We start from the raw sequence: 25,106 nt of genomic DNA, 5'->3' as shown, positions 1-25,106 counted from the left end.
GCCCATGATAGCCCAAGTCAGATAAGGACTGAAGTTTGTGCAATGCAGGAACCATGAGGCATGTCCTTCAGAGGGGAGACAGGTGCCCAAGAGAAATCCACACACTTTACTCATTCAAGGCAGACCCTGCAGACCTGTTGTCTGGAGAGAAAAAGGCTTTTGGAGAAGTTGCATTTAAAGTAGGCTTAGATCTTAAGGAGGTCACTCATAGATTAGAAACAAGCTGAATATCATGGGAAACAGACAAATTCGAAGAGGAAAGAACACAAATACAGGCACCCTCTGCAGTTCAAGGGATGAATTTCCACACAGCAAAACAGAAAGCTCAGATTTGCTCCCAGACCCCATTATCAGCCAATTCAATTTCACACATCAACCCATCCCCAGGTCTCTGTTGGGCACAGGCTTTGAGGGAAACATGGAACTCTCTGTAGCCACGGACCACACAAGCCCTTCTCACACCTCCCAAATGGAAAATGTCAAGTAACCAAGTTCACACATAATAAGATGCACAAAATAATCTCTGACTTGCTCCTTCAATGATATCTGAACAGGAAAAAAGATATGTCTGCATGCAGATAATAGGGGGCACATTAGTGTCACATTTCTTCCAAGAAGGCAGCTCTCCATCATAAGAAAGAAACAGGAAGCTCCTTTGCTGTAGGTCATATCAGACCAGGTCCTATCCCTCTGAGAAGCAGAGTCAGGTGGGTTTGACTTCATCTGAGCTATTAGGAGTGTCACCCCACTCATTTCAACTCCCTAATTGTTTCCTTTCCAGAGTTCCATCTCAACAATTCCAGGAAATACTATGGGGGAAAGCTAAGAGTAATGCAACTGACCACATTGGGGATAAGCAGCCAAACTCTTCACCCAGAGGGACATTCTGAGATACACTGCTCATGGCCCCTCAGTAGACACAGCAAGCTCAGGACTGAGTCCTCTCTAATGGGTCAGCTCACTAACACCTCCTGCAGTCCCTTCTCTCTTCACTCCACTCAGTCACCAACCAGTTCAATAGCCCTGTGAAACCTCCAAAAAAGTCTCTATAGGCTGTAGACAATGAGTAACCCAATAAAATGCCCAATACTCATCCAAAGTACTGGTAATCATTGATGACACATCAAGTAAGGGAGAAAACCAGGAAACAAGACTGCTTGTCGACTGATAAAAAGTACAGAGTAACTTTTACTGCCAGGAAGAGATACAAATATATTCAGAAGGGAAACAAAGACAAGAAAGTTGGACAGAGAAAGAGAACAGGATGGGCACTCGGATATCTAGAGAGTTATCATCTCTGAAGATAAAAAAACAGTTCAAGAAGGTAGAGGCTGATAAGGAAGTAGAAAACAAAACCAGAACAAAAACTTCAACAAAACTCCTGTCGGGAAGTAGAAATCCAAATATGAACCGAAAAAACTTCCAAAACAAGAGTGGAAATGGAAAACAAACAGAGTCAGACGCTGAAATCCAAATCGGAAGTGGAATTCGAAACAGCAAATAAAATCAGTATTGGAAGGAGAAACCAGAACCAGCACCAAAACCTCATGGAAACTGCGTCCCCGAAGTAAAAATAAATTCATGATCCAAAAAAATAGGTCTAAAAGAGAATGGAAACCGAACTTTACTGAAACGGAAACCGAATTCGAACCCGGGAGTGGGATTGGAACGTGGAAACAAAATCTTAAAGGAAGTAGAAATCAAAACCAGAAAAAAAATCAACAAAACTCCTGTCGCAAAGTGGAAATCCAAATGTGAACCGAAAAAACTTCCAAAACAAGAGTGGAAACAGAAAACAAACAGAGACAGACGCTGAAATCCAAACCGGAAGTGGAATTGGAAACATCAAATAAAATCCGAATTGGAAGAAGAAACCAGTACCACAAAAAAACCTCATGGAAACTGCTTTCCCGATGTGAAAATCGATTTATGATAAGAAAAAATAGCTCTAAAATGAGAAGGGAAACCGAAATTTAACTGAAACCGAAACCGAATTCGAACCTGGAAGTGGGATTCGAACTCGCAAACAAACTTCTTACAGGAAGTAGAAATCAAAACCAGAACAAAAACTTCAACAGAAATCCTAATAGGAAGTGGAAATCCAAATATGAATCGAATAAAACTTCCAAAACAAGATTGGAAATGGAAAACAAATAACCAGAGACAGACGAAGAACTCCATCCCAGAAGTGGAATTTGAAACAGCAAATAAAATCTGAATTGGAAGGAGAAACCAGAACCAGAACAAAACATCATGGAAACTGCTTTCCAGATGTGAAAATCGATTTATGATCCGACAAAATAGCTCTAAAATGAGAATGGAAAAACAAACTTAATTGAAAACAAAACCGAATTCGAACCCGGAAGTGGGATTCAAACACGGAAACAAACTTCTTACAGGAAGTAGAAATCAAAAGCTGAAAAAAGTTAACAGAAATCCTAATAGGAAGTGGAAATCAAAATATGAACCGAAAAAAACTTCCTAGACAAGAGTGGAAATGGAAAACAAACAAAGAGGGACAGACGCCGAACTCCAAACCGGAAGTAGAATTCAAAACAGCAAATAAAATCCAACTTGGAAGGAGAAACCAGAACCAGTACAAAAACCTCATGGAAACTGCTTTCCTGATATGAAAATCGATTTATGATCCGAAAAAATAGCTCAAAAACGAGAATGGAAACCCAAATTTAATTGAAACCGAAACCAAATTCGAACGAGGAAGTGGGATTCAAACTCGGAAAAAAACTTTTTACAGGAAGTAGAAATCAAAACCAGAACAAAAATTTCAACAGAAATCTTAAGAGGATGTGGAAATCTAAACATGAACTGAAAAAAACTTCCAAAACAAAAGTGGATATGGAAAACATACAAACAGAGACAGACACCGAACTCAAACCCAGAAGTGGAATTCAAAACAGCAAATAAAATCCAAATTGCAAGGAGAAACAAGAACCAGAACAAAAACCACATAGAAACTGCTTTCCTGATGTGAAAATCGATTTATGATCCGAAAAAAATAGCTCCAAAATGAGAATGGATACCAAAACTTAACTGAAACCTAAACCGAATTAGAACCCGGAAGAGGGATTCGAACTCGAAAAAAAAATTCTTACAGGAAATGGAAATCAAAAGTGGAACAAAAATGTCAACTGAAATCCTCATAGGAAGTCGATATCCAAATATGGGCCGAAAAAAACTTCCAAAACAAGAGTGGAAATAGAACAAAAAACAGCCATAGACAGACGCCAACCTCCACACTGGAAGTGGAATTCGAAAATGCAAAAAAAATCTGAATTGGAAGGAGAAACCAGAACCAGAACAAAAACCTCATGGAAACTGCTATCCAGATGTAAAAATCGATTTCTGAGCTCAAAACATAGCTCTAAATTGAGAATGGAAACCGAAACTTAACTGAAACCGAAACCGAATTCGAACCCGGAAGTGGGATTCGAATTCGGAAACAAACTTCTTACAAAAATGGAAATCAAAACCGGAACAAAAATGTCAACAGAAATCCTCATAGGCAGTGGAAATCCAAAAATGAACCGAAGAAAACTTCCAAATCAAGAGTGGAAAAGGAAAACAAACAAATAGAAACAGACGCCGAACTCCAGACCGGAAGTGGAATTCGAAACAGCAAATAAAATCAGAATTGGAAGGAGCAATCAGAACCAGAAAAACAACATCATGGAAACTGCTTTCGTGATGTGAAAATCGACTTGTGATCCGAAAAAATAGCTCCAAAATGGAATGGAAACCAAAACTTAACTGAAACCAAAACCGAATTCGAACCTGTAAGTGGGATTCGAACACGGAAAGAAACATTTTACAGGAAGTAGAAATCAAAACCAGAACAAAAACGTCAACAGGAATCCTAATAGGAAGTGGAAATCCAAACATGAAATGAAAAACTTCCAAAACGAGAGTGGAAATGGAAAACAACGACCATAGACAGACACCAAACTCCAACCCGGAACTGGAATTCGAAACAGCAAACAAAATCCACATTGGAAGGAGAAACCAGAACCAGAACAAAAACCTCATGGAAACTGCTTTCCCGATGTGAAAATCGATTTATGATCCGAAAAAATAGCTCTAAAATGAGAATGGATAAAGAAGCTTAACTGAAACCCAAGCCGAATTCGATCACGGAAGTGGGATTCAAACTCGGAAACAAACTTCTTACAGGAAGTAGAAATCAAAACCAGAACAAAAACGTCAACAGAAATCCTAATAGGAAGTGGAAATCCAGATATAAACCGAAATAACTTCCAAAACAATAGTGGAAATGGAAAACAAGCAACCCAAGACAAATGCCGAACTCCAACCCGGAAGTGGAATTCGAAACAGCAAATAAAATCCGAGTTGGAAGGAGAAACCACAACCAGAACAGAAACCTCATGGAAACTGCTTTCCCGATGTGAAAATCGATTTATGACCGAAAAAATAGCTCAAAAGTGAGACTGGGAACCGAAACTTAAATGAAAACAAAACCAAATTCAAACCGGGAAGTGGGATTCGAACTCGGAAACAAACTTCTTACAGGAAGTAGAAATCAAAATGAGAAAAAAACGTCAACAGAAATCCTAATAGGAAGTGGAAATAAATATGAACCGAAATAACTTCCAAAACAAGAGTGGAAATCTAAAACAAACAATCAGAGAGATACTCCGAACTCCAAACCGGAAGTGGAATTTGAAACAGTAAATGAAATCGGAATTGGAAGGAAAATCCTGAACCATAACAAAAAGCTCATGGAAACTGCTTTGCCGATGTGAAAATCGTTTATGATCCAAAAAAGATAGCTCTAAAATGAGAATGGAAACAGAAAATTAACTGAAACCAAAACCAAATTCAAACCCAGAATTGGGATTCAAAATCCAAAAGAAACTTCTTACAGGAAGTAGAAATTAAAACCAGAACAAAAACGTCAAACCGGAAGTGGAATTCGAAACAGCAAAAAAAATCTGAATTGGAAGGAGAAACCAGAACCAGAACAAAAACCACGTGGAAACTGCTATCCAGATGTGAAAATCGATTTATAATCTGAAAAAATATCCCCAAAATGGAATAGAAACCGAAACTTAACTGAAACCAAAACCGAATTCGAACACGGAAGTGGGATTCGAACTCGGAAACAAACTTCTTACAGGAAGTAAAAATCAAAACCAGAACAGAAACGTCAACAGAAATCCTAACAGGAAGTGGAAATCCAAATATGAACCCAAAACAACTTTCAAAACAAGAGTAGAAGTAGAAAACAAATGACCAGAGACACACGTCGAACTCGAAACCGGAAGTGGAATTTGAAAGAGTAAATAAAACCTGAATTGGAAGGAGAAACCAGAACCAGAACAAAAACCTCATGGAAACTGCTTTCCGTATGTGAAAATCGATTTATGATCCGAAAATATAGTTCTAAAATGAGAATGGAAACAGAAAATTAACTGAAACCAAAACCAAATTCAAACTCAGAATTGGGATTCAAAATCCAAAACAAACTTCTTACGGAAGTAGAAACCAAAACCAGAACAAAAACGTTAACAGAAATCCTCATAGGAACTGGAAATCCAAATATAAACAGGAAAATACTTCCAAAACAAGAGTGGAAATAGAAAACAAACGGCCATAGACAGACGCCAACCTCCAAACCGGAAGTGGAATTCGAAACAGCAAAAAAAATTTGAATTGGAAGAAGAAACCAGAACCAGAACAAAACCGTGTGTAAACTGCTATCCAGATGTGAAAATCGATTTATGAGCTGAAAAAATAGCACTAAAATGAGAATGGAAACCGAAACTTAACTGAAACAGAAACCGAATTCAAACCCGGAAGTGGGATTCAAACTCGGAAACAAAGTTCTTACAAGAAATGAAAATCAAAACCGGAATAAAGGGCTGGGGATATAGCCTAGCGGCAAGAGTGCCTGCCTCGGATACACGAGGCCCTAGGTTCGATTCCCCAGCACCACATATACAGAAAATGGCCAGAAGCGGCGCTGTGGCTCAAGTGGCAGAGTGCTAGCCTTGAGCAGGAAGAAGCCAGGGACAGTGCTCAGGCCCTGAGTCCAAGGCGCAGGACTGGCAAAAAAAAAAAAAAACAAAAAAAAAACACCGGAACAAAAATGTCAACAGAAATCCTAATAGGCAGGGGAAATCCAAATATGAACCGAAGAAAACTTCCAAAACAAGAGTGGAAATGGAAAACAAATGATTACAGACAGACGCCAACTTCCAAACCGGAAGTGGAATTCGAAACAGCAAATAAAATCCGAATTGGAAGGAGAAACCAGAACCAGAAAAAACCTCGTGGAAACTGCTTTCCCGATTTGAAAATCAATTTATGATCTGACAAAACAGCTCTAAAATGAGAATGGAAACTGAAATTTAACTGAAACCGAAACCGAATATGAACCCGAAAGTGGGATTCGAACTCGGAAAAAAACTTCTTACAAGAAGTAGAAATCAAAACCAGAACAAAAACGTCAACAGAAATCCTAATAGCAAGTGGAAATCCTAATATGAACCGAAAAAAACTTCCAAAAACAGAGTGGAAATGGAAAACAAATGACCATAGACAGACGCCAACCTCCAAAATGGAAGTGGAATTTGAAACAGTAAAAAAAAAATCTGAATTGGAAGGAGAAACCTGAACCAGAACAAAAACCTCATGGAAACTGCGTTCCCGATGTGAAAATCGATTTATGATCCGAAGAAATAGATCCAAACTGGAATGGAAACCGAAACTTAACTGAAACCAAAACTGAATTGTAACCCGGAAGTGGGATTCGAACTCGGAAACAAACTTCTTATAGGAAGTAGAAACCAAAACTCAAACAAAAAACTCAAGAGAAATCCTAATAAGAAGTGGAAATGCAAAAATGAAACGAAAAAAACTTCCAAAACAAGAGTGGAAATGGAAAAAAAACGACCATAGACAGACACCGAACTCCAACCTGGAACTTGAATTTGAAACAGCAAACAAAATCTGAATTGGAAGGAGAAACTAGAAATAGAAAAAAAGCCTCATGGAAACTGCTTTCCCAATGGGAAAATAGATTTATGATCCGAAAAAATACCTCTAAAATGAAAATGGAAACCGAAACTTCACTGAAACTGAAATCAAATTGGAACCCGGAAGTGGGATTCGAACTCGGAAACAAACTTTTTACAAGAAAGAGAAATCAAAACCAGAACCAAAATGTCAACAGAAATCCTCATAGGCTAGGGAAATCCAAATATAAGCCGACGAAAACTTCCAAAACAAGAGTGGAAATGGAAAACAAACAACCAGACACAGATGCAGAACTCCAAACCGGTAGTGGAATTAGAAACAGCAAATAAAATCCACATGGGAAGGAGAAACCAGAACCAGAACAAAAACCTCATGGAAACTGCTTTCCTGATGTGAAAATCGATTTATGATAAAAAAAAAAAAAAACATAGCTCTAAAATGAGAATGGCAACTGAAACTTAACTGAAACCAAAACTGAATTCTAACGCGGAAGTGGGATTTGAACTAGGAAACAAACTTCTTACAGGAAGTAGAAATCAAACCAGAACAGAAACGTCAACAGAAATCCTAATAGGAAGTGGAATTCCAAACATGAAACGAAAAAAACTTCTAAAACAAGAGTGGAAATGGAAAACAAACAAACAGAGACAGACGTCAAACTCGAAACCAGAAGTGGAATTTGAAACAGCAAATAAAATCTGAATTGGAAGGAGAAACCAGAACCAGAACAAAAACCTCGTGGAAACTGCTAATCAAATGTGAAAATCGATTTATGAGCTGAAAAAATAGCTCTAAAATGAGAATGGAAACCGAAACTTAACTGAAACAGAAACCAAATACGAACCCGGAAGTGGGATTTGAACTCGGAAAAAAACTTATTACAGGAAGTAGAAAACAAAACCAGAACGAAAACGTCAACAGAAATCCTAATAGGAAGTGGAAATCTAAATATGATCCAAAAAAATCTTCCAAAACAAGAGTGGAAAAGGAAAACAAATGACGATAGACAGACACCAACCTCCAAAACGGAAGTGGAATTTGAAACAGTAAAAAAAAATCTGAATTGGAAGGAGAAACCTGAACCAGAACAAAAACATCATAGAAACTGCGTTCCCGATGTGAAAATCGATTTATGGTCCGAAAAAATAGCTCCAAAATGGAACAGAAACCGAAACTTAACTGAAACCAAAACTGAATTGTAACCCGGAAGTCGGATTCGAACTCGGAAACAAACTTCTTATAGGAAGTAGAAATCAAAACCGGAACAAAAATGTCAACAGAAATCATCATAGGAAGTGGAAATCCAAATATGAACTGAAAAAAACTTCCAAAGCAAGAGTGGAAATGGAAAACAAACAGAGACAGACACAGAACTCCAAACCGGAAGTGGAATTCCAAACAGCAAGTAAAATCCAAATTGGAAGGAGAAACCAGAAACAGAACAAAAACCTCATGGAAACTGCTTTTCCGATGTGAAAATCAATTTATGATCCGACAAAATAGCTCTAAAATGAGAATGGAAACCGAAACTTAAATGAAACCGAAACCGAATTAGAACCCGGAAGAGGGATTCGAACTAGAAAAGAAAATTCTTACAGGAAATAGAAATCAAAAGCAGAACAAAAACGTCAACAGAAATCCTATTAGGAAGTGGAAATCCAAATATGAACCTTAAAAAACTTCCAAAACAAGAGTGGAAATGGAAAACAAACAAAGAGTGACAGATGCTGAACTCCAAAACGGAAGTGGAATTAGAAACCGCAAATAAAATCCGAATTGGAAGGAGAAACCAGAACCAGAACAAAAACCATAGGGAAACTGCTTTCCCAATGTGAAAATTGATGTATGATCCGAAAAAGTAGCTCCAAAATGAGAATGGAAACCCAAAGTGACTTGAAACCGAAACCGAACTCGAACCCGGAAGTGGGATTCGAACTCGGAAACAAACTTCTTGCAAGATATGGAAATCAAAACTGTAAGAAAAATGAAAGCGAAATCCTCATAGGAAGTGGAAATCCAAATATGAACCGAAAAAATCTTCCAAAACAAGAGTGGAAATGGAAAACAAACAAATAGAGTCAGAAGCCAAACTCCAAACTGGAAGAGGAATTAGAAACAGCAAATAAAATCCGAATTTTGAGGGGAAAACAGAACCAGAACAAAAACCTCATGGAAACTGCTTTCCCGATGTGAAAATTGATTTATGATAAAAAAAAATAGCTATAAAATGAGAATGGAACCGAAACTTAATTGAAACCGAAAAGTAATTCGAAAACGGAAGTGGGATTTGAACTCGGAAACAAACTTCTTACAGGAAGTAGAAATCAAATTGAAGAAAAACTTCAAGAGAAATCATAATAGGAAGTGGAAATCAAAATATGAACCGAAAAAAACTTCCAAAACAAGAGTGGAAATGGAAAACAAACAACCCGAGGCAGACGCCGAACCCCAACCAGGAAGTGGAATTCGAAACAGCAAATAAAATCCGAATTGGAAGCAGAAACCACAACCAGAACAAAAACCTCATGGAAACTGCTTTCCCGATGTGAAAATCGATTTATGACCGAAAAAATAGCTCACAAATGAGAATGGAAACCGAAACTTAAATGAAACAAAAACCAAATTCAAACCCGAAAGTGGGATTCGAACTTGGAAACAAACTTCTTACAGGAAGTAGAAATCAAAAGGGGAAAAAAACGTCAACAGAAATCCTAATAGGAAGTTCGAACTCCGATACAAACTTCTTACAGGAAGTAGACATAAAAATCAGAACAAAAACGTCAACAGAAATCCTAATAGGAAGTGGAAATCCAAACATGAAACGAAAAAAACTTCCAAAACAAGAGTGGAAATGGAAAACAAACAAACAGAGACAGACACGGAACTCCAAACCGGAATTCGAATTCGAAGCAGCAAATAAAATCCGAATTGGAAACAGAAACCAGAACCAGAACAAAAACCTCATGGAAACTGCTTTCCCGATGTGAAAATCGATTTATGATACGAAAAAATAGCTCTAAAATGAGAATGGAAACCGAAACTTAGCTGAAACGGAAAGCGAATTCGCCCCGGAAGTGGGATTCGAACGCGGAAACAAAATTCTTACAGGAAGTAGAAATCAAAAGCAGAACAAAAACGTAAACAGAAATCCTAATGGAAAGTGGAAATCAATATATGAACCGAAAAAAACTTCCAAGTCAAGAGGGGAAATGGAAAACAAACCAATAGAGACAGACGCCGAACTCCAAACCAGAAGTGGAATTCAAAGCAGCAAATAAAATCCGAATTGGACGGAGAAACCAGAACCAGAACAAAAACCTCCAGGAAACAGCTCTCCTGATGTGATAATCGATTCATGATCTGCAAAAATAGCTTCCAAATGAGAATGGAAACTGAAACCAAAACCGAATTTGAACCCGGAAGTGGGATTCGAACTCAGAAACAAACTCCTTACAAGAAATGGAAATCATAACCGGAACAAAAATGTCAACAGAAATCCTCATAGGAAGTGTGAATCTGAATATGAACCGAAAAAAATTTCCAAAACAAGAGGGGAAATAGAAAACAAACAAACAGAGACAGACGCCGAACTCCAAACCAGAATTGGAATTTGAAACAGCAAATAAAATCCGAATTGCAAGGAGAAACCAGAACAAAAACCTCATGGAATTGCTTTCCTGATGCGAAAATCGATTTATGATCTAAAAAAATAGCTCTAAAATGAGATTGGAAACCCGAAACTCAAACACAAAAGTGGGATTCGAACTCGGAAACAAACTTCTTACAGGAAGTAGAAATCAAAACCAGAACAAACATGTCAACAGATATCCTAATAGAAAGTGGAAATCCAAATATGAACCGAAAAAAACTTCCAAGAGTGGAAATGGAATACAAACAAACAGAGACAGACGCATTACTCCAAACCAGAAGTGGATTTCGAAACAGCAAATAAAATCGGAATAGGAAGGAGAAACCGGAACCAGAACAAAAACCTCATGGAAACTGCTTTCCCAATGTGAAAATCGATTTATGATCCGAAAAAATAGCTCTAAAATGAGAGTGGAAACCGAAACTTAACTGAAACGGAAACCAAATTCGAACCCGGAAGTGGGATTCAAACTCGGACACAAACTTCTTACAGGAACTAGAAATCAAAACCGGAACAAAAACGTCAACAGAAATCTTAATAGGAAGTGGAAATCCAAGTATGAATCGAAAAAAACTTCCAAAACAAGAGCGGAAATAGAAATCAAACAAACAGCGATAGATGCCGAACTCCAAACCGGAAGTGGAATACGAAACAGCAAATAAAATCCGAATTGCAAGGAGAAACCACAACAAAAACCTCATGGAAACTGCTTTCCCGATGTGAAAACCGATTTATGATCCGAAAAAATAGCTCTAAAATGAGAATGGAAACCAAAAATTAACTGAAACCACAATCGAATTCGAAAACGGAAGTGGGATTCGAACTCGGAAACAAACTGCTTACAGGAAGTAGAAATCAAAACCAGAACAAAAAACGTCAACCGAAATCCTTATAGGAAGTGGAAATCCAATTATGAACCGAAAAAAACTTCCAAAACAAGAGTGGAAATGGAAAATAAACAAATAGAGACAGACGCCGAACGCCAAACCAGAAGTGGAATTCGAAACAGCAAATAAAAACTGAATTGAAAGGAGAAACAAGAACCAGAACATAAACCTCATAGAAACTGCTTTCCCGATGTGAAAATCGATTTATATTCACAAAAAATAGCTCTACAATGCGAATGGAAACCCAAACTTAACTGAAACCAATACCAAATTCAAACCCGGAAGTGGCATTCGAACTCGGAAACAAACTTCTTACAGGAAGTAGAAATCAAAACGGGAAAAAAAAGTCAACAGAAATCTTAATAGGAAATGGAAATCCAAATATAAAATGAAAAAAACAAGAGTGAAAATGGAAAACAAACAGCGATAGATGCCAAACTCCAAAACGAAAGTGTAATTCAAAACAGCAAATAAAATCAGAATTGGAAGGAGAAACCCGAACCTGAACAAAAACCTCATGGAAACTGGTTTCTCGATGTGAAAATCCATTTATGATTCGCAAAAATAGCTCTAAAATGAGAGTGGAATCGGAAACTTAACAGAAACCGAACCCGAATTCGATCCAGTAATTGGGATTCGAACTCAGAAACAAACTTCTTACAGGAAGTTGCAATCAAAACCAGAACAAAAACGTCAACAGAAGTCCAAATAGGAAGTGGAAATCCAAATATGAACCGAAAAAACTTCCAAAACAAGAGTGGAAACGGAAACCAAACAAACAGAGACAGACGCCGTACTCCAACCCGGTAGTGGAATTATAAAGAGCAAATAAATCCCGAATTGGAAGGAGAAACGAGAAACAGAACGAAAACATCATGGAAACTGCTTTCCCATTGTGACAATCGATTTATGACCCAAAAAAGTAGCTCTAAAATGAGAATGGAAAAAGAAACTTAACTGAAACAGAAAACGAATTCAAACCTGGAAGTTTGATTTGAACTCAGAAAGAAACTTCTTACAGGAAGTAGAATTCAAAATGGGAAAAAAAAAGTCAAAAGTAACCCTACTAGGAATTTGAAATCCAAATATTAACCGAAAGAAACTTCCAAAACAAGAGTGGAAATGGAAAACAAACAGAGACAGACGCCGAACTCCAATCCGGAAGTGGAATTCGAAACAGCAAATAAAATCCGAATTGAAAGGAGAAACCAGAACCAGAACAAAAACATCATGGAAACTGCTTTTCTGACATGTAAATCGATTTTTGATCCGAAAAATTAGCTCTAAAATGAGAATGGAAATCGAAACTTAACTGAAACCGAAACCGAATTCAAACCCGGAAGTGGGATTTGAACTCAGCAACAAACTTCAAACAGGAAGTAGAAATCAAAACCAGAACAAACACGTCAACAGAAATCCTAATAGAAAGTGGAAATCCAAATATGAACGTAATAAAACTTCCAAGACAAGAGTGGAAATGGAATACAAACAAAGAGAGACAGACGCCGAACTGCAAACCAGAAGTGGAATTCGAAACGGAAAGTAAAATCCAAATTGCAAGGAGAAACCACAACAAAAACCTCATGGAAACTGCTTTCCCGATGTGAAATTTGGTTTATGATATCAAAAATAGCTCTAAAATGAGAATGGAAACCGAAAATTAACTGAAACCAAAACCTAACTCGAACCCGAAATTGGGATTCAAACTCGGAAACAAACTTCTTACACGAAGTAGAAATCAAAACCAGAAGAAAAACGGCAACAGAAATCCTAATAGGACATTGAAATACAAATATGTACCGAAAAAAACTTCCAAAACAAGAGTGGAAATGGAAAACAAACAAACAGAAAGAGACGCTGAACTCCAAAACAGAAGTGGAATTCGAAACAGCAAATAAAATCCGAATTGCGAGGAGAAACCAGAACAAAAACCTCATGCAAACTGCTTTCCCGATGTGAAAATCGATTTATGATCCGAAAAAATAGTTCTAAAATTTGAATGGAAACTGAAATTTAACTGAAACCAAAATCGAATTCGAAAATGGAAGTGGGAAACGAACTCGGAAACAAACTGCTTACAGGAAGTAGAAATCAAAACCAGAACAAAAACATCAACCGAAATCCTAATAGGAAGTGGAAATCCAAATATGAACCAACAAAAACTGCCAAAACAAGAGTGGAAATGGAAAATAAACAAAGACAGACGCCGAACGCCAAACCGGAAGTGGAATTCGAAACCGCAAATAAAAACTGAATTGAAAGGAGAAACAAGAACCAGAATATAAACCTCATAGAAACTGCTCTCCCGATTTGAAAATTGATTTATGTTCAGAAAAAAATAGCTCTACTTTGCGAATGGAAACCCAAACTTAACTGAAACCAATACTGAATTCAAACCCGAAAGTGGCATTTGAACTCGGAAACAAACTTCATACAGGAAGTAGAAAAGAAAAATGGGAAAAAAGGCAACAGAAATCTTAATAGGAAATGGAAATACAAATATGAACCGAAAAAAACTACCAAAACAAGAGTGGAAATGGAAAACAAACAAACAAAAAAAACGCCCAATGAAAAACCTGAAGTGGAATTCGAAACAGCAAATAAAAACTGAATTGGAAGGAGAAACCAAAACCAGAACAAAAACCATAAGGAAACTGCTTTCCTGATGAGAAAATCAATATATGATCTGAAAAAGTAGCTCCAAAATGCGAAGGGAAACCCAAACTTAACTGAAACCGAAACCGAATTCAAACCCGGGAAGTGGCATTCGAACACGGAACCAAACTTGTTACAGGAAGTAGAAATCAAAACTGGAAAAAAAGTCAACAAAAATCTTAATAGGAAGTGGAAATCCAAATATGAACCGCAAAAACTTCTGACACAAGAGTGGAAATGGAAAACAAACAAACAGTGACAGATGCCGAACTCCAAAACGGAAGTGGAATTAGAAACGGCAAATAAAATCCGAATTGGAAGGAGAAACCAGAACCAGAACAAAAACCATAGGGAAACTGCTTTCCCAATGTGAAAATTGATGTATGATCTGAAAAAGTAGCTCCATAATGAGAATGGAAACCCAAAGTGAATTGAAACTGAAACCGAACTCGAACTCGGAAGTGGGATTCGAACTCGGAAACAAACTTCTCAAAAGATATGGAAATCAAAACCGTAACAAAAATGAAACCGAAATCATAATAGGAAGTGGAAATCCAAATATGAAGTGAAAAAAACTTCCCAAACAAGAGTGGAAATGGAAAACAAACAAATAGAGTCAGAAGCCAAACTCCAAACCGGAAGAGGAATTCGAAACAGCAAATAAAATCCGAATATTGAGGGGAAAACAGAACCAGAACAAAAACCTCATGGAAACTGCTTTCCCGATGTGAAAATCGATTTATGATCCGAAAAAATAGCTCTAAAATGATAATGGAACCGAAACGTAACTGAAACCGAAACCGAATTCGAACCCAGAAGTCGGATTTGAGCTCGGAAACAAACTACTTACAGGAAGTTGAAATCAAATTGAAGGAAAACTTCAACAGAAATCTTAATAGGAAGTGGAAATCTAAATATGAACCGAAAAAACTTCAAAAACACGAGTGGAAATGGAAAACAAACAAACCGAGACAGACACCGAACTCCAACCCGTAAGTGGAATTCGAAACAGCAAATAAAATCCGAATTGGAAGGAGAAACCACAACCAGAACAAAAACCTCATGGAAACTGCTTTCCCGATGTGAAAATCGATTTATGACAGAAAAAAATAACTCAAAAATGAGAATGGAAACCGAAACTTAACTGAAACCGAAATCGAATTGGAACCCGGAAGTGGGATTCGAACTAGAAAAGAAAATTCTTACAGGAAATAGAAATCAAAAACAGAACAAAAACGTCAACAGAAACCCTATTAGGAAGTGGAAATCCAAATACAAACCGGAAAAACTTCCAAAACATGAGTGGAAATGGAAAACAAACAGAGAAAGACGCAGTACTCCAAACTGGAAGTGAAATTCTAAACTGAAAATAAAATCCGAATTGGAAGGAGAAATCAGAAACAGAACAAAAACCTCAAGGAAACTGCAACCGGATGTGAAAATCGATTTATGAGCAGAAAAAATAGCTCAAAAATGAGAATGGAAACCAAAACTTAATTGAAACCAAAACAGAATTCGAAGCCCGAAATGGGATTAGAACTTGGAAACAAACTTCTTACAGGAAATAGAAATCAAAAGCAGAACAAAAACATTAACTGAAATCCTCATAGGAAGTGGAAATCCAAATATGAACCGGAAAAAACTTCCATAACAAGAGTGGAAATGGAAAACAAACAGAGACAGACACAGAACTCCAAACGGGAAGTGGAATTCCAAACAGCAAATAAAATCTGAATTGGAAAGAGAAACCAGAAACAGAACAAAAACCTCATGGAAACTACTTTCCCGATGTGAAAATCAATTTATGATCCGAAAAAATAGCTCTAAAATGAGAATGGAAACCGAAACTTAACTGAAACCGAAACCAAATTAGAACCTGGAAGAGGGATTGGAAACCAGAAAAGAAAATTCTTACAGGAAATAGAAATCAAAAACAGAACAAAAACGTCAACAGAAACCCTATTAGGAAATGGAAATCCAAATACGAACCGGAAAAAACTTCCAAAACAAGAGTGGAAATGGAAAACAAATGACATAGACAGACGCCAACCTCCAAACCGGAAGTGGAATTCGAAACAGCAAATAAAATCCGAATTGGAAGGAGAAACCACAACCAGAACAAAAACCTCATGGAAACTGCTTTCTCGATGTGAAAATCGATTTATGACCGAAAAAAATGGCTCAAAAATGAGAATGGAAACCGAAATTTAATGAAACCAAAACCAAATTCAAACCCGGAAGTGTGATTTGAACTTGGCAACAAACTTCTTACAGGAAGTAGAAATCAAAACCAGAACAAAAACGTCAACAGAAATCCTAATAGGAAGTGGAAATAAATATGAGCCAAAATAACTTCCAAAACAGAGTGGAAATCTAAAACAAACAATCAGAGAGAGAGAATCCGAACTCCAAACCAGAAGTGGAATTCGAAACAGCAAATAAAATCCGAACTGGAAGGGGAAACCAGAAACAGAACAAAAACCTCAAGGAAACTGCTTTCCCGATGTGAAAATCGATTTATGATCCGAAAAAATATCTCCAAAATGAGACTAGGAACTGAAACTTAATTGAAAACAAAACCGAATTCGAACCCAAATGTGGGATTCGAACTCGGAAACAAACTTCTTACAAGAAATGGAAATCAAAACCGCAACAAAAATGAAACCAAAATCCTCATAGGAAGTAGAAATCCAAATATGAACCGAAAAAAACTTCCAAAACAAGAGTGGAAATAGAAAACAAGCAAATAGCGTCAGAAGCCAAACTCCAAACCGGAAGAAGAATTCGAAACAGCAAATAAAATCCGAATTTTGAGGGGAAAACAGAACCAAAACTAAAACCTCATGGAAACTGCTTTCCCGATATGAAAATCGATTTATGATCCGAAAAAAAAGCTCTAAAATGAGCATGGAAAGTGAAACTTAACTGAAACCGAAACTGAATTCGAACCCAGAAATGGGATTCGAACTCAGAAACAAACTTCTCAAAAGATATGGAAATCAAAACTGTAACAAAAATGAAACCGAAATCCTCATAGGAAGTGAAAATCCAAATATGAACCGAAAAAAAACTTCCAAAACAAGAGTGGAAATGGAAAACAAACAAATAGAGTCAGAAGCCAAACTCCAAACCGGAAGAGGAATTCGAAACATCAAATAAAATCCGAATATTGAGGGGAAAACAGAACCAGAACAAAAACCTCATGGAAACTGCTTTCCCGATGTGAAAATTGATTTATGATCCCAAAAAATAGCTCTAAAATGAGAATAGAAACCGAAACTTAACTGAAACCAAAACCGAATTCATAACCGGAGGTGGGATTCAAACTCGGAAATAAACTTCTTACAGGAAGTAGAAATCAAAACCAGAACAAAAACGTCAACAGAAATCCTAATAGGAAGTGGAAATCCAAATATGAATTGAAAAAAATTTCCAAAACAAGAGTGGAAATGGAAAACCAACAAAGAGAGACAGTCGCCGAACTCCAACCCGGAAGTGGTATTCGAAACAGCAAATAAAATGCGAATTGGAAGGAGAAACCAGAACCAGAACAAAAACCTCACGGAAACTATTTTCCCGATGTGGAAATCGATTTATGCCCCCAAAAATAGCTCTAAAATGAGAATAGAAACCGAACCTTAACTGAAACAGAAACCGAATTCGAACCAGGAAGTTGGATTCGAACTCAGAAACAAACTTCTTACACGAAGTAGAAATGAAAACCAGAACAAAAACCTCAACTGAAATCCTAATAGAAAGTGGAAATCCAAATACAATGCGAAAAAAACTTCCAAAACAAGAGTGGAAATGGAAAACAAACAAACAGAGACAGACGCCAAACTCCAAGCCAGAATTGGAATTTGAAACAGCAAATAAAATCCGAATTGCAAGGAGAAACCAGAACAAAAACCTCATGGAATTGCTTTCATGATGCGAAAATCGATTTATGATCTAAAAAAATAGCTCTAAAATGAGAATGGAACCGAGACTTCACTGAAACCAAAACCTTATTCGAACCGGGAAGTGGGATTCGAACTCTTAAAAAACTTCTTACAGGAAGTAGAAATCAAAACCAGAACAAACACGTCAACAGAAATCCTAATCGGAAGTTGAAATCCAAATATGAACCAAAAAAAAACTTCCAAAACAAGAGTGGAAATAGAAAACAAATAGAGACAGTGGCCGCACTCCACTCCAGAAGTGGAATTGGAAACAGCAAATAAAGCACGAATTGGAAGGTGAAACCGGAACCAGACCAAAAACCTCATGGAAACTGCTTTCCCGATGTGAAAATCGATTTTTGATCTGACAAAATAGCTCTAAAATGAGAATGGAAACCGAAACTAAACTGAAACCGAAACTGAATTGGAACCCAAAGTGGGATTCGAACTTGGAAACAAACTTCCCACAAGAAGTGGAAATCAAAACCGGAACAAAAATGTCAACCGAAATCCTCATAGGAAGTGGAAATCAAATTAGAACCGAAAAAAAACTTCAAAAACAGAGTGGAAATGGAAAACAAATAAACAGAGACTGATGCCGAACTACAACCCGGAAGTGGAATTTGAAACAGCAAATAAAATTCGAATTGGAAGGAGAAACCAGAATGAGAAGAATAACCTCATGGAATCTGTTTTCCTGATGTGAAAATCAATTTATGATCCGAATAAATAGCTCTAAAATGAGAATGGAAACCGAAACTTCACTGAAAACGAAACCAAATTAGAACCGGGAAGTGGGATTCGAACTCTTAAAAAACTTCTTACAGGAAGTAGAAATCAAAACCAGAACAAAACATAAACAGAAATCCTAATAGGAAGTGGTAATCCAAATATGAAGTGAAAAAAATTTCCAAAACAAGAGTGGAAATGGAAAACCAACAAAGAGCGACAGTTGCCGAACTCCAACCTGGATGTGGAATTCGAAACAGCAAATAAAATGCGAATTGGAAGGAGAATCCAGAACCAGAACAAAAACCTCACGGAAACTACTTTCACGATGTGAAAATCAATTTATGATCCGAAAAAATAGGTGTAAAATGAGAATGGAAACTGAAACTAAACTGAAACCGAGAAGTAATTCGAACCCGGAAGTGGGATTGGAACTCGGAAACAAACTTCTTACAGTAGGAAGAAATCAAAACCAGAACAAAAACGTCAACAGAAATCCTAATAAGAATTAGAAAACCAGAACCAGAACAAAATCCTCATGGAAACTGCTTTCCCGATGTGAAAATCGATTTATGATCCGAAAAAATAGCTCTAAAATGAGAATGGACACCAAAACTTAACTGAAAAAGAAACCAAATTCCTACCAGGAAGTGGGATTCGAACTCGGAAACAAACTTCTTACAGGAAGTAGAATTCAAAACCAGAACAAAACCGTCAACACAAATCCGAATAGTAAGTGGAAAACCAGAACCAAAACAAAAACTTCATGGAAACTGCTTTTCCGATGTGAAAATCGATTTATAATCCGATAAAATAGCTCAAAAATGAGAATGGAAACCAAAACTTAATTGAAACCAAAACAGAATTCGAAGCCCGAAATGGGATTAGAACTTGGAAACAAACTTCTTACAGGAAATAGAAATCAAAAGCAGAACAAAAACATCAACTGAAATCCTCATAGGAAGTGGAAATCCAAATATGAACCGGAAAAAACTTCCATAACAAGAGTGGAAATGGAAAACAAACAGAGACAGACACAGAACTCCAAACGGGAAGTGGAATTCCAAACAGCAAATAAAATCTGAATTGGAAAGAGAAACCAGAACCAGAAAAAAACCCTCATGGAAACTGCTTTCCCGATGTGAAAATCGATGTATGATCCGAAAAAAATAGCTCTAAAATGAGAATGGAGACCGAAAGTTAAGTGATACCGAAACCTAATTCGAACCTGGAAGTGGGATTCGAACACTGAAACAAACGTCTTACAAGAAGTAGAAATCAAAAGCAGAAAAAAAGTCAACAGAAATCCTTATAGGAAGTGGAAATCCAAATAAGAACTGAAAAAAACTTAAAAAACAAAGTGGAAATGGAAAAGAAACAAACAGAGACAGTCGCCGAACTCCAAACCGGAAGTGGAATTCGAAACTGCAAATAAACTCCGAATTTGAAGGAGAAACCAGAACCAGAACAAAAACCTTAAGGAAACTGCATTCCCGATGTGAAAATCAATTTATGATCTGAAAAAATACCTCTAAAATGAGAATGGAAACCGAAATTTAACTGAAACCGAATTCGAACCCAGAAGTGGGATTCGAACTCAGAAACAAATATCTTACAGGAAGTAGAAATCAAAACCAGAACAAAAATGTCAACAGATCCGAATAGGAAGAGGAAATCCAAATATGAAGCAAAAAAATCTTCCAAAACAAGAGTGGAAATGGAAAACAAACAGAGAAAGATGCAGTATTCCAAACCGGAAGTGGAATCGAAACAGCAAATAAAATCCGAATTGGAAGGAGAAACCAGAACCACGACAAAAACCTCATGGAAACTGCTTTCCCGATGTGATAATCAATTTATAACCCTAAAAAATACCTCTGAAATGAGAATGGAAACCGAAAATTAACTGAAACCGAATTCGAACCCAGAAGTGGGATCCGAACTCGGAAATAAACTTCTTACAGGAAGTAGAAATCAAAACCCGAACAGAAACTTCAACAGAACTCCTAATAGAACGTGGAAATCCAAACATGAATCGAAAACAACTTCCAAAACGAGTGGAAATGGAAAACAAACAAACAGAGACAGACAATGACTCCAAAGTGGAAGTCGAATTCCAAACAGCAAATAAAATCCAAATTGGAAGGAGAAACCAGAACCAGAACAAAACCTCATGGAAACTGCTTTCCCGATGTGAAAAAAGATTTATGATCCAAAAATATAGCTCTAAAATGAGAATGGAAACCGAAAATTAAGTCAAAGCGAAACCGAATTCAAACCTGGAATTGGGATTCGAACTCGGAAACAAACTTCTTACTGGAAATAGAAATCAAAACCAGAATAAAAACCTCAAGAAAACTGCTTTCCCGATGTGAAAATCGATTTATGATCTGAAAAAATAGCTCTAAAATGAGAATGGAAACCAAAATTTAACTGAAACCAAAACCAAATTTGAACCCGGTACTGGGATTCGAACTCGGAAACAAACTGCTTACACGAAGTAGAAATGAAAACCAGAACAAAAACGTCAACAGATCCTAATAGGAAGTGTAAATCCAAATATGAAGCAAAAAAATCTTCCAAAACAAGAGTGGAAATGGAAAACAAACAGAGTGATGCAGTACTCCAAACTGGAAGTGGAGTTTGAAAGAGCAAATAAAATCTGAATTGGAAGGAGAAACCAGAACCACGACAAAAACCTCATGGACACTGCTTTACCAATGTGAAAATCGATTTATGATATGAAAAAATAGCTCTAAAATGAGAATGGAAACCGAAACTTAACTGAAACCAAAACCGAATTCTAAACCGAAAGTGGGATTTGAACTTGGAAACAAACTTCCCACAAGAAATGGAAATCAAAACCTGAACAAAAATGTCAACAGAAATCCTCATAGGAAGTGAAATCAAATTAGAACCTAAAAAACTTCCAAAACAGAGTGGAAATGGATAACAAACAGAGACTGATGCCGAACTCCAACCCGGAAGGGGAATTTGAAACAGCAAATATAATTTGAATTGGAAGGAGCAACCAGAACGAGAAGAAAAAACTGATGGTATCTGCTTTCCCGATGTGAAAATCAATTTATGATCCGAATAAATAGCTCTAAAATCAGAATGGAAACCGAAACTTCACTGAAAACGAAACCAAATTCGAACCGGGAAGTGGGATTCGAACTCTTAAAAAACTTCTTACAGGAAGTAGAAATCAAACCAGAACAAAACGTCAACAGAAATCCTAATAGGAAGTGGAAATCCAAATATGAACCGAGAAAAACTTCCAAAACAAGAGTGGAAATGGAAAACCAACAAAGAGAGACAGTCGCCGAACTCCAACTCGGAAGTGGAATTCGAAACAGAAAATAAAATCCAATTCGGTATTTATTTGCTGTTTCAAATTCCACTTCAGGTTTGGAGTTCAGCCTCGGTCTCTGTTTGTTTTTCATTTCCACTCTTGTTTTGGAAGTTTTTTTCGGTTCATATTTGGATTTCCACTTCCGGTGATGATTTCTGTTAACATTTTTGTTCCGGTTTTGACTTCCATTTCTGGTAAAAAGTTTGTTTCCAGGTTCAAATTCGTTTTTGCTTTCAGTTAAGTTTCGTTTTCCATTCTCATTTTAGAGCTATATTTTCAGATCATAAATCTTTTTTCACATCGGGAAAGCAGTTTCCATGAAGTTTTTGTTGTGGTTCTGGTTTCTCCTTCCAATTCGGATTTTATTTGCTGTTTCGAATTCCTCTTCCGGTTTGGAGTTCAGTGCTGTCTCGTTTGTTTCTTTTCCACTTCCACTCTGTTTTAGAATTTTTTTTCTCTTCTTATTTGGATTTCCACTTCCTATTAGGATTTCTGTTGATGTTTTAGTTCTGGTTTTGATTTCTACTTCTTGTAAGAATTTTGTTTCCAAGTTCGAATCCCACCTCCGGGTTCGAATTCGGTTTTGGTTTCAATTAAGTTTCAGTTTCTATTCTCATTTTGGAGCTATTTTTTCGGATCATAAATCGATTTTCACGTTGGAAAGCAGTGTCGATGAGGTTTATGTCCTGGTTCTGGTTTCTCCTTCCAATTCAGATTTTATTTGCTGTTTCGAATTCCACTTCCGTTTTGGAGTACTGCGTCTGTCACTATTTGTTAGTTTTCCATTTCCACTCTTGTTTTGGAAGTTTTTCTCGGTTCATATTTGGATTTCCACTTCCTATTAGGATTTCTGTTGACGTTTTGTTCTGGTTTGATTTCTACTTCCTGTAAGAAGTTTTTTAAGAGTTCGAATCCCACTTCCGGGTAAGAATTCAGTATCTTTTTCAGTTAAGTTTCGGTTTCCATTCTCATTTTAGAGCTTTGTTATCAGATCATAAATCGATTTTCACATCGGGAAAGCAGTTTCCATGAGGTTTTTGTTCTGGTTCTGGTTTTCCTTCCAATTCGGATTTTATTGGATGTATCGAATTCCATTTCCCGTTTGGAGTTCGGCTTCTCTCTCTGTTTGTTTGTTTTCCATTTCCACTCTTGTTTTGGAAGTTTTTTTCACTTCCTAATTGGATTTCCACTTCCTATTAGGATTTCTGTTGCCGCTTTTGTTATGGCTTTGATTTCTACTTCCTGTACAAAGTTTATTTCCGAGTTCGAATCCCACCCCCGGGTGCGATTTGGTTTTGGTTACAGTTAAGTTTAGGTCCCCATTCTCATTTTAGAGCTATTTTTCAGATCATAAATCGATTTTCACATCAGGAAAGCAGTTTCCATGAGGTTTTTGTGCTGGTTCTGGTTTTCCACTTCCTATTAGGATTTCTGTTGACGTTTTTGTTTGGTTTTTTATTTCTACTTCCTGTAAAAATTTGTTTCCGAGTTCGAATCCCACTTTTTGGTTCGAATTCGTTTTAAGTTTCAGTTATATTTCAGTTAACATTCTCGTTTTAGAGCTATTTTTTAGGATCATAAATCGATTTTCATATCGGGAAAGCAGTTTCCATGTGGTTTTTGTCGTGGTTCTGGTTTCTCCTTCCAATTCGGATTTTATTTGCTGTTTCGAATTCCATTTCCGGTTCGGAGTTCGGCGTCTGTCTCTGTTTGTTTGTTTTCCATTTCCTCTCTTGTTTTGGAAGTTTTTTTTGGTTCATATTTGGATTTCCACTTCCTATGAGGATTTCTGTTGAGGTTTTTGTTCTGGTTTTGATTTCTATTTCCTGTAAGAAGTTTGTTTCCAAGTTTGAATTCCACTTCCGGGTTCGAATTCGGTTTCGCTTTCAATTAAATTTTGGTTTCCATTCTCATTTTCGAGTTATATTTTCGGATCATAATTTGATTTTCACATCGGGAAAGCAGATTCTATGAGGTTATTGATATGGTTCTGGTTTCTCCTGCCAATTCTGATTTTATTTGCTGTTTCGAATTCCACTTCCGGTTTGGAGTCCAGCATATGTCTCTGTTTTTTTTTTTATTTTTTGGCCAGTCCTGGGGCGTGGACTCAGGGCCTGAGCACTGTCCCTGGCTTCTTTTTGCTCAAGGCTAGCACTCTGCCACTTGAGCCACAGCGCCACTTCGGGCACTTTTCTGTATATGTGGTGCTGGGGAATCAAACCCAGGGCCTCATGTATATGAGGCAGGCACTCTTGCCACTAGGCCATATCCCCAACCCTGTCTCTGTTTTTTTGTTTGCCATCTCCACTATTGTTTTAGAAGTTTTTTTTCAATTCATATTTGGATTTCCACTTCCCATTAGGATTTCTGTTGACGTTTTTGTTTTCGTTTTGATTTCTACTTCGTGTAAGAAGTTTTTTAAGTGTTCGAATCCCACTTCCCGGTTCGAATTTGGTTTCGGTTTCAGTGAAATCTCGGTTCCCATTCTCATTTTAGAGCTATTTATTCTTATCATAAATCGATTTTCACATTGGGAAAGCAGTTTCCATGAGGTTTTTGTTCTGGTTCTGGTTTCTCTTTCCAATTCGGATTTTATTTGCTCTTTCGAATTCCACTTCCGGGTTGGAGTTCGGCATCTCTCTCTGGTTGTTTGTTTTCCATTTGCACTCTTGTTTTGGAAGTTTTTTTCACTTCCTAGTTGGATTTCCAGTTCCTAATAGGATTTCTGTTGCCGCTTTTGTTTTGTTTTTTATTTCTACTTACTGTAAGAAGATTATTTCCTATTCGGAATCCCATCTCCCGTTTTGAATTCGGTTTTGGTTACAGTTAATATTCGGTTTCCATTCTCATTTTAGATCTATTTTTTCAGATCATTA

The sequence above is a fragment of the Perognathus longimembris genome, chromosome 24, assembly GCF_023159225.1.
Source record: "Perognathus longimembris pacificus isolate PPM17 chromosome 24, ASM2315922v1, whole genome shotgun sequence".
In the NCBI taxonomy this organism is placed as follows: domain Eukaryota; kingdom Metazoa; phylum Chordata; class Mammalia; order Rodentia; family Heteromyidae; genus Perognathus; species Perognathus longimembris.
The sequence above is the reverse complement of the archived record's forward strand: the minus strand, read 5'-3'. Positions refer to the sequence as shown.